This window comes from Ambystoma mexicanum, unplaced genomic scaffold, assembly GCF_040938575.1.
Source record: "Ambystoma mexicanum isolate Mex_15411 unplaced genomic scaffold, UKY_AmexF1_1 Mex_scaf10, whole genome shotgun sequence".
Classification (NCBI taxonomy): Eukaryota; Metazoa; Chordata; class Amphibia; order Caudata; family Ambystomatidae; genus Ambystoma; species Ambystoma mexicanum.
This window is the reverse complement of record NW_027182325.1, coordinates 1,245,001-1,252,500: the sequence shown is the minus strand read 5'-3', so window position 1 is coordinate 1,252,500 and position 7,500 is coordinate 1,245,001. Positions and strand designations below refer to the sequence as shown.

At 47.4% G+C, this 7,500-nt stretch overlaps 23 non-coding genes and 3 pseudogenes across 23 annotated transcripts in view; all 26 read right to left on the bottom strand.

Moving 5' to 3' along the window:
• LOC138539674 (5S ribosomal RNA) overlaps nt 1-87 on the bottom strand; it is a 119-nt gene extending 32 nt beyond the window's left edge. Inside the window, exon 1 of the ribosomal RNA XR_011287738.1 lies at nt 1-87. This exon is cut by the window's left edge and continues 32 nt beyond it. This is a non-coding gene — a ribosomal RNA (5S ribosomal RNA).
• A 106-nt stretch (nt 88-193) lies between these two features.
• LOC138537250 (5S ribosomal RNA) lies at nt 194-312 on the bottom strand. The gene has a single exon (XR_011285392.1). It is a non-coding gene; the product is annotated as a 5S ribosomal RNA (ribosomal RNA).
• Nucleotides 313-774: 462 nt separating this feature from the next.
• On the bottom strand, nt 775-883 carry LOC138545529 (5S ribosomal RNA; annotated as a pseudogene).
• A 106-nt stretch (nt 884-989) lies between these two features.
• LOC138549598 (5S ribosomal RNA) lies at nt 990-1,108 on the bottom strand. The gene has a single exon (XR_011293377.1). It is a non-coding gene; the product is annotated as a 5S ribosomal RNA (ribosomal RNA).
• Nucleotides 1,109-1,214: 106 nt separating this feature from the next.
• On the bottom strand, nt 1,215-1,333 carry LOC138550001 (5S ribosomal RNA). Its single transcript, XR_011293768.1, has one exon. It is a non-coding gene; the product is annotated as a 5S ribosomal RNA (ribosomal RNA).
• A 106-nt stretch (nt 1,334-1,439) lies between these two features.
• Nucleotides 1,440-1,558, bottom strand: LOC138539673 (5S ribosomal RNA). Its single transcript, XR_011287737.1, has one exon. It is a non-coding gene; the product is annotated as a 5S ribosomal RNA (ribosomal RNA).
• Nucleotides 1,559-1,664: 106 nt separating this feature from the next.
• LOC138538444 (5S ribosomal RNA) lies at nt 1,665-1,783 on the bottom strand. Its single transcript, XR_011286543.1, has one exon. It is a non-coding gene; the product is annotated as a 5S ribosomal RNA (ribosomal RNA).
• Nucleotides 1,784-2,246: 463 nt separating this feature from the next.
• On the bottom strand, nt 2,247-2,355 carry LOC138546905 (5S ribosomal RNA; annotated as a pseudogene).
• Nucleotides 2,356-2,461: 106 nt separating this feature from the next.
• LOC138548501 (5S ribosomal RNA) lies at nt 2,462-2,580 on the bottom strand. Its single transcript, XR_011292301.1, has one exon. It is a non-coding gene; the product is annotated as a 5S ribosomal RNA (ribosomal RNA).
• A 106-nt stretch (nt 2,581-2,686) lies between these two features.
• Nucleotides 2,687-2,805, bottom strand: LOC138550000 (5S ribosomal RNA). The gene has a single exon (XR_011293767.1). It is a non-coding gene; the product is annotated as a 5S ribosomal RNA (ribosomal RNA).
• A 106-nt stretch (nt 2,806-2,911) lies between these two features.
• Nucleotides 2,912-3,030, bottom strand: LOC138550859 (5S ribosomal RNA). Its single transcript, XR_011294602.1, has one exon. It is a non-coding gene; the product is annotated as a 5S ribosomal RNA (ribosomal RNA).
• A 106-nt stretch (nt 3,031-3,136) lies between these two features.
• Nucleotides 3,137-3,252, bottom strand: LOC138542049 (5S ribosomal RNA). The gene has a single exon (XR_011290039.1). It is a non-coding gene; the product is annotated as a 5S ribosomal RNA (ribosomal RNA).
• A 106-nt stretch (nt 3,253-3,358) lies between these two features.
• Nucleotides 3,359-3,477, bottom strand: LOC138548896 (5S ribosomal RNA). The gene has a single exon (XR_011292688.1). It is a non-coding gene; the product is annotated as a 5S ribosomal RNA (ribosomal RNA).
• A 479-nt stretch (nt 3,478-3,956) lies between these two features.
• LOC138550805 (5S ribosomal RNA) lies at nt 3,957-4,075 on the bottom strand. The gene has a single exon (XR_011294550.1). It is a non-coding gene; the product is annotated as a 5S ribosomal RNA (ribosomal RNA).
• Nucleotides 4,076-4,181: 106 nt separating this feature from the next.
• LOC138537403 (5S ribosomal RNA) lies at nt 4,182-4,300 on the bottom strand. Its single transcript, XR_011285539.1, has one exon. It is a non-coding gene; the product is annotated as a 5S ribosomal RNA (ribosomal RNA).
• Nucleotides 4,301-4,406: 106 nt separating this feature from the next.
• On the bottom strand, nt 4,407-4,525 carry LOC138539672 (5S ribosomal RNA). Its single transcript, XR_011287736.1, has one exon. It is a non-coding gene; the product is annotated as a 5S ribosomal RNA (ribosomal RNA).
• Nucleotides 4,526-4,631: 106 nt separating this feature from the next.
• LOC138538143 (5S ribosomal RNA) lies at nt 4,632-4,750 on the bottom strand. Its single transcript, XR_011286253.1, has one exon. It is a non-coding gene; the product is annotated as a 5S ribosomal RNA (ribosomal RNA).
• A 464-nt stretch (nt 4,751-5,214) lies between these two features.
• On the bottom strand, nt 5,215-5,323 carry LOC138543401 (5S ribosomal RNA; annotated as a pseudogene).
• Nucleotides 5,324-5,428: 105 nt separating this feature from the next.
• LOC138548123 (5S ribosomal RNA) lies at nt 5,429-5,547 on the bottom strand. The gene has a single exon (XR_011291938.1). It is a non-coding gene; the product is annotated as a 5S ribosomal RNA (ribosomal RNA).
• A 106-nt stretch (nt 5,548-5,653) lies between these two features.
• On the bottom strand, nt 5,654-5,772 carry LOC138547699 (5S ribosomal RNA). Its single transcript, XR_011291531.1, has one exon. It is a non-coding gene; the product is annotated as a 5S ribosomal RNA (ribosomal RNA).
• Nucleotides 5,773-5,878: 106 nt separating this feature from the next.
• On the bottom strand, nt 5,879-5,997 carry LOC138541539 (5S ribosomal RNA). The gene has a single exon (XR_011289544.1). It is a non-coding gene; the product is annotated as a 5S ribosomal RNA (ribosomal RNA).
• A 106-nt stretch (nt 5,998-6,103) lies between these two features.
• On the bottom strand, nt 6,104-6,222 carry LOC138537413 (5S ribosomal RNA). The gene has a single exon (XR_011285549.1). It is a non-coding gene; the product is annotated as a 5S ribosomal RNA (ribosomal RNA).
• Nucleotides 6,223-6,328: 106 nt separating this feature from the next.
• Nucleotides 6,329-6,447, bottom strand: LOC138548513 (5S ribosomal RNA). Its single transcript, XR_011292312.1, has one exon. It is a non-coding gene; the product is annotated as a 5S ribosomal RNA (ribosomal RNA).
• Nucleotides 6,448-6,553: 106 nt separating this feature from the next.
• LOC138541537 (5S ribosomal RNA) lies at nt 6,554-6,672 on the bottom strand. Its single transcript, XR_011289542.1, has one exon. It is a non-coding gene; the product is annotated as a 5S ribosomal RNA (ribosomal RNA).
• A 106-nt stretch (nt 6,673-6,778) lies between these two features.
• LOC138542463 (5S ribosomal RNA) lies at nt 6,779-6,897 on the bottom strand. Its single transcript, XR_011290444.1, has one exon. It is a non-coding gene; the product is annotated as a 5S ribosomal RNA (ribosomal RNA).
• A 106-nt stretch (nt 6,898-7,003) lies between these two features.
• Nucleotides 7,004-7,122, bottom strand: LOC138538443 (5S ribosomal RNA). Its single transcript, XR_011286542.1, has one exon. It is a non-coding gene; the product is annotated as a 5S ribosomal RNA (ribosomal RNA).
• Nucleotides 7,123-7,500: the final 378 nt, after the last annotated feature.

The window sequence follows — 7,500 nt, the reverse complement described above, 5'->3', positions numbered from 1 at the left end:
TCCATCCAGGTACTAACTAGGCCCGACACTGCTTAGCTTCTGAGATCAGACGAGATCAGGCACATTCAGTGTGGTGTGGCCGTAGGCTCTGGGCCTAGTGAGTTTTGTACTTTTAAGCATCTAGTCGGCTAGACCTTGCAGTTTTAAAAGGCAATTGAGAAAGGGCTCACTTCCTGAACTTGGAGTACAAAAAAGCCTACAGCACCTGGTATTCCCAGGCGGTCTCCCATCCAGGTACTAACTAGGCCTGACACTGCTTAACTTCCGAGATCAGACGAGATCGGGTGCATTCAGTGTGGTGTGGCCGTTGGCTCTAGGAATGCTAAGAATATTACTCTTATGCATTTGCATTTAGTAAGCTAAGCCATGCAGCCACTTGCAACATGATACCACGCTCATCGCTCGATCAGGCTCGATCAGGCGAGATATATAAGACTGGTGGGCCCATTCAGGACTCCTATGTCTGGTAGGATAACTTTAATTCATCCATCCTGTGTCTGTTGCAGGGAGGTGGAGAGAACAATCAACACAATAATGGTTTTCTTTCATGCCTCTTGAAGGACTCAATATTCTCTGTACTGCATTACATGTGAAAGTCGATTTATTACCCATGAACACACTACCTGTATGCTAATTCTATGTAAAAGGTAGCTCCAGCCCTCATGATGTTGTCCAACATTTCCGCTATAAAACGGGATACAATTATTTTGGAAACATACCAAATTTGAAAAATAATTGAGAAGTTGCGCAATTACTAATCATGGAGCACAAAAAAGCCTACAGCACCTGGTATTCCCAGGCAGTCTCCCATCCAGGTACTAACTAGGCCTGACCCTGCTTAGCTTCCGAGATCGGGTACATTCAGTGTGGTGTGGCCGTAGGCTCTGGGCCTAGTGAGTTTTGTACTTTTAAGCATCTAGTCGGCTAGACCTTGCAGTTTTGAAAGGCAATTGTGAAATGGCTCACTTCCTGAAATTGGAGCACAAAAAAGCCTACAGCACCTGGTATTCCCAGGTGGTCTCCCATCCAGGTACTAACTAGGCCCAACACTGCTTAGCTTCCGAGATCAGAGGAGATCGGGCGCAATCAGTGTGGTGTGGCCGTAGGCTCTGGGCCTAGTGAGTTTTGTACTTTTAAGCATCTAGTCAGCTAGACCTTGCAGTTTTGAAAGGCAATTGAGAAATGGCTCACTTCCTGAACTTGGAGCACAAAAAAGCCTACAGCACCTGGTATTCCCAGGCGGTCTCCCATCCAGGTACTAACGAGGCCCGACACTGCTTAGCTTCCGAGATCAGACGAGATCGGGCGCATTCAGTGTGGTGTGGCCGTAGGCTCTGGTTCTTGTGAGTTTTGTACTTTTAAGCATCTAGTCGGCTAGACCTTGCAGTTTTGAAAGGCAATTGAGAAATGGCTCACTTCCTGAACTTGGAGTACAAAAAAGCCTACAGCACCTGGTATTCCCAGGCGGTCTTCCATCCAGGTACTAACTAGGCCCGACACTGCTTAGCTTCTGAGATCAGACGAGATCAGGCACATTCAGTGTGGTGTGGCCGTAGGCTCTGGGCCTAGTGAGTTTTGTACTTTTAAGCATCTAGTCGGCTAGACCTTGCAGTTTTAAAAGGCAATTGAGAAAGGGCTCACTTCCTGAACTTGGAGCACAAAAAAGCCTACAGCACCTGGTATTCCCAGGCGGTCTCCCATCCAGGTACTAACTAGGCCTGACACTGCTTAACTTCCGAGATCAGTCGAGATCGGGTGCATTCAGTGTGGTGTGGCCGTAGGCTCTAGGAATGCTAAGAATATTACTCTTATGCATTTGCATTTAGTAAGCTAAGCCATGCAGCCACTTGCAACATGATACCACGCTCATCGCTCGATCAGGCTCGATCAGGCGAGATATATAAGACTGGTGGGCCCATTCAGGACTCCTATGTCTGGTAGGATAACTTTAATTCATCCATCCTGTGTCTGTTGCAGGGAGGTGGAGAGAACAATCAACACAATAATGGTTTTCTTTCATGCCTCTTGAAGGACTCAATATTCTCTGTACTGCATTACATGTGAAAGTCGATTTATTACCCATGAACACACTACCTGTATGCTAATTCTATGTAAAAAGGTAGCTCCAGCCCTCATGATGTTGTCCAACATTTCCGCTATAAAACGGGATACAATTATTTTGGAAACATACCAAATTTGAAAAATAATTGAGAAGTTGCGCAATTACTAATCATGGAGCACAAAAAAGCCTACAGCACCTGGTATTCCCAGGCAGTTTCCCATCCAGGTACTAACTAGGCCTGACCCTGCTTAGCTTCCGAGATCGGGCACATTCAGTGTGGTGTGGCCGTAGGCTCTGGGCCTAGTGAGTTTTGTACTTTTAAGCATCTAGTCGGCTAGACCTTGCAGTTTTGAAAGGCAATTGTGAAATGGCTCACTTCCTGAACTTGGAGCACAAAAAAGCCTACAGCACCTGGAATTCCCAGGTGGTCTCCCATCCAGGTACTAACTAGGCCCGACACTGCTTAGCTTCCGAGATCAGACGAGATCGGGCGCAATCAGTGTGGTGTGGCCGTAGGCTCTGGGCCTAGTGAGTTTTGTACTTTTAAGCATCTAGTCAGCTAGACCTTGCAGTTTTGAAAGGCAATTGAGAAATGGCTCACTTCCTGAACTTGGAGCACAAAAAAGCCTACAGCACCTGGTATTCCCAGGCGGTCTCCCATCCAGGTACTAACGAGGCCCGACACTGCTTAGCTTCCGAGATCAGACGAGATCGGGCGCATTCAGTGTGGTGTGGCCGTAGGCTCTGGTTCTTGTGAGTTTTGTACTTTTAAGCATCTAGTCGGCTAGACCTTGCAGTTTTGAAAGGCAATTGAGAAATGGCTCACTTCCTGAACTTGGAGTACAAAAAAGCCTACAGCACCTGGTATTCCCAGGCGGTCTTCCATCCAGGTACTAACTAGGCCCGACACTGCTTAGCTTCCGAGATCAGACGAGATCGGGCGCATTCAGTGTGGTGTGGCCGTAGGCTCTGGGCCTAGTGAGTTTTGTACTTTTAAGCATCTAGTCGGCTAGACCTTGCAGTTTTGAAAGGCAATTGAGAAATGGCTCACTTCCTGAACTTGGAGTACAAAAAAGCCTACAGCACCTGGTATTCCCAGGCGGTCTCCCATCCAGGTACTAACTAGGCCCGACACTGCTTAGCTTCTGAGATCAGAGATCAGGCGCATTCAGTGTGGTGTGGCCGTAGGCTCTGGGCCTAGTGAGTGTTGTACTTTTAAGCATCTAGTCGGCTAGACCTTGCAGTTTTAAAAGGCAATTGAGAAAGGGCTCACTTCCTGAACTTGGAGCACAAAAAAGCCTACAGCACCTGGTATTCCCAGGCGGTCTCCCATCCAGGTACTAACTAGGCCTGACACTGCTTAACTTCCGAGATCAGACGAGATCGGGTGCATTCAGTGTGGTGTGGCCGTAGGCTCTAGGAATGCTAAGAATATTACTCTTATGCATTTGCATTTAGTAAGCTAAGCCATGCAGCCACTTGCAACATGATACCACGCTCATCGCTCGATCAGGCTCGATCAGGCGAGATATATAAGACTGGTGGGCCCATTCAGGACTCCTATGTCTGGTAGGATAACTTTAATTCATCCATCCTGTGTCTGTTGCAGGGAGGTGGAGAGAACAATCAACACAATAATGGTTTTCTTTCATGCCTCTTGAAGGACTCAATATTCTCTGTACTGCATTACATGTGAAAGTCGATTTATTACCCATGAACACACTACCTGTATGCTAATTCTATGTAAAAAGGTAGCTCCAGCCCTCATGATGTTGTCCAACATTTCCGCTATAAAACGGGATACAATTATTTTGGAAACATACCAAATTTGAAAAATAATTGAGAAGTTGCGCAATTGTGAAATGGCTCACTTCCTGAACTTGGAGCACAAAAAAGCCTACAGCACCTGGTATTCCCAGGTGGCCTCCCATCCAGGTACTAACTAGGCCCAACACTGCTTAGCTTCCGAGATCAGACGAGATCGGGCGCAATCAGTGTGGTGTGGCCGTAGGCTCTGGGCTTAGTGAGTTTTTTACTTTTAAGCATCTAGTCAGCTAGACCTTGCAGTTTTGAAAGGCAATTGAGAAATGGCTCACTTCCTGAACTTGGAGCACAAAAAAGCCTACAGCACCTGGTATTCCCAGGCGGTCTCCCATCCAGGTACTAACGAGGCCCGACACTGCTTAGCTTCCGAGATCAGACGCGATCGGGCGCATTCAGTGTGGTGTGGCCGTAGGCTCTGGTTCTTGTGAGTTTTGTACTTTTAAGCATCTAGTCGGCTAGACCTTGCAGTTTTGAAAGGCAATTGAGAAATGGCTCACTTCCTGAACTTGGAGTACAAAAAAGCCTACAGCACCTGGTATTCCCAGGCGGTCTTCCATCCAGGTACTAACTAGGCCCGACACTGCTTAGCTTCTGAGATCAGACGAGATCAGGCACATTCAGTGTGGTGTGGCCGTAGGCTCTGGGCCTAGTGAGTTTTGTACTTTTAAGCATCTAGTCGGCTAGACCTTGCAGTTTTAAAAGGCAATTGAGAAAGGGCTCACTTCCTGAACTTGGAGCACAAAAAAGCCTACAGCACCTGGTATTCCCAGGCGGTCTCCCATCCAGGTACTAACTAGGCCTGACACTGCTTAACTTCCGAGATCAGATGAGATCGGGTGCATTCAGTGTGGTGTGGCCGTAGGCTCTAGGTATGCTAAGAATATTACTCTTATGCATTTGCATTTAGTAAGCTAAGCCATGCAGCCACTTGCAACATGATACCACGCTCATCGCTCGATCAGGCTCGATCAGGCGAGATATATAAGACTGGTGGGCCCATTCAGGACTCCTATGTCTGATAGGATAACTTTAATTCATCCATCCTGTGTCTGTTGCAGGGAGGTGGAGAGAACAATCAACACAATAATGGTTTTCTTTCATGCCTCTTGAAGGACTCAATATTCTCTGTACTGCATTACATGTGAAAGTCGATTTATTACCCATGAACACACTACCTGTATGCTAATTCTATGTAAAAAGGTAGCTCCAGCCCTCATGATGTTGTCCAACATTTCCGCTATAAAACGGGATACAATTATTTTGGAAACATACCAAATTTGAAAAATAATTGAGAAGTTGCGCAATTACTAATCATGGAGCACAAAAAAAGCCTACAGCACCTGGTATTCCCAGGCAGTCTCCCATCCAGGTACTAACTAGGCCCGACCCTGCTTAGCTTCCGAGATCGGGCGCATTCAGTGTGGTGTGGCCGTAGGCTCTGGGCCTAGTGAGTTTGTACTTTTAAGCATCTAGTCGGCTAGACCTTGCAGTTTTGAAAGGCAATTGTGAAATGGCTCACTTCCTGAACTTGGAGCACAAAAAAGCCTACAGCACCTGGTATTCCCAGGTGGTCTCCCATCCAGGTACTAACTAGGCCCGACACTGCTTAGCTTCCGAGATCAGACGAGATCGGGCGCATTCAGTGTGGTGTGGCCGTAGGCTCTGGGCCTAGTGAGTTTTGTACTTTTAAGCATCTAGTCGGCTAGACCTTGCAGTTTTGAAAGGCAATTGAGAAATGGCTCACTTCCTGAACTTGGAGCACAAAAAAGCCTACAGCACCTGGTATTCCCAGGTGGTCTCCCATCCAGGTACTAACTAGGCCCGACACTGCTTAGCTTCCGAGATCAGACGAGATCGGGCGCAATCAGTGTGGTGTGGCCGTAGGCTCTGGGCCTAGTGAGTTTTGTACTTTTAAGCATCTAGTCAGCTAGACCTTGCAGTTTTGAAAGGCAACTGAGAAATGGCTCACTTCCTGAACTTGGAGCACAAAAAAGCCTACAGCACCTGGTATTCCCAGGCGGTCTCCCATCCAGGTACTAACGAGGCCCGACACTGCTTAGCTTCCGAGATCAGACGAGATCGGGCGCATTCAGTGTGCTGTGGCCGTAGGCTTTGGTTCTTGTGAGTTTTGTACTTTTAAGCATCTAGTCGGCTAGACCTTGCAGTTTTGAAAGGTAATTGAGAAATGGCTCACTTCCTGAACTTGGAGTACAAAAAAGCCTACAGCACCTGGTATTCCCAGGCGGTCTTCCATCCAGGTACTAACTAGGCCCAACACTGCTTAGCTTCTGAGATCAGACGAGATCAGGCACATTCAGTGTGGTGTGGCCGTAGGCTCTGGGCCTAGTGAGTTTTGTACTTTTAAGCATCTAGTCGGCTAGACCTTGCAGTTTTAAAAGGCAATTGAGAAAGGGCTCACTTCCTGAACTTGGAGCACAAAAAAGCCTACAGCACCTGGTATTCCCAGGCGGTCTCCCATCCAGGTACTAACTAGGCCCGACACTGCTTAGCTTCCGAGATCAGACGAGATCGGGCGCAATCAGTGTGGTGTGGCCGTAGGCTCTGGGCCTAGTGAGTTTTGTACTTTTAAGCATCTAGTCAGCTAGACCTTGCAGTTTTGAAAGGCAATTGAGAAATGGCTCACTTCCTGAACTTGGAGCACAAAAAAGCCTACAGCACCTGGTATTCCCAGGCGGTCTCCCATCCAGGTACTAACGAGGCCCGACACTGCTTAGCTTCCGAGATCAGACGAGATCGGGCGCATTCAGTGTGCTGTGGCCGTAGGCTCTGGTCCTTGTGAGTTTTGTACTTTTAAGCATCTAGTCGGCTAGACCTTGCAGTTTTGAAAGGCAATTGAGAAATGGCTCACTTCCTGAACTTGGAGTACAAAAAAGCCTACAGCACCTGGTATTCCCAGGCGGTCTTCCATCCAGGTACTAACTAGGCCCGACACTGCTTAGCTTCTGAGATCAGACGAGATCAGGCACATTCAGTGTGGTGTGGACATAGGCTCTGGGCCTAGTGAGTTTTGTACTTTTAAGCATCTAGTCGGCTAGACCTTGCAGTTTTAAAAGGCAATTGAGAAAGGGCTCACTTCCTGAACTTGGAGCACAAAAAAGCCTACAGCACCTGGTATTCCCAGGCGGTCTCCCATCCAGGTACTAACTAGGCCTGACACTGCTTAACTTCCGAGATCAGTCGAGATCGGGTGCATTCAGTGTGGTGTGGCCGTAGGCTCTAGGAATGCTAAGAATATTACTCTTATGCATTTGCATTTAGTAAGCTAAGCCATGCAGCCACTTGCAACATGATACCACGCTCATCGCTCGATCAGGCTCGATCAGGCGAGATATATAAGACTGGTGGGCCCATTCAGGACTCCTATGTCTGGTAGGATAACTTTAATTCATCCATCCTGTGTCTGTTGCAGGGAGGTGGAGAGAACAATCAACACAATAATGGTTTTCTTTCATGCCTCTTGAAGGACTCAATATTCTCTGTACTGCATTACATGTGAAAGTCGATTTATTACCCATGAACACACTACCTGTATGCTAATTCTATGTAAAAAGGTAGCTCCAGCCCTCATGATGTTGTCCAACATTTCCGCTATA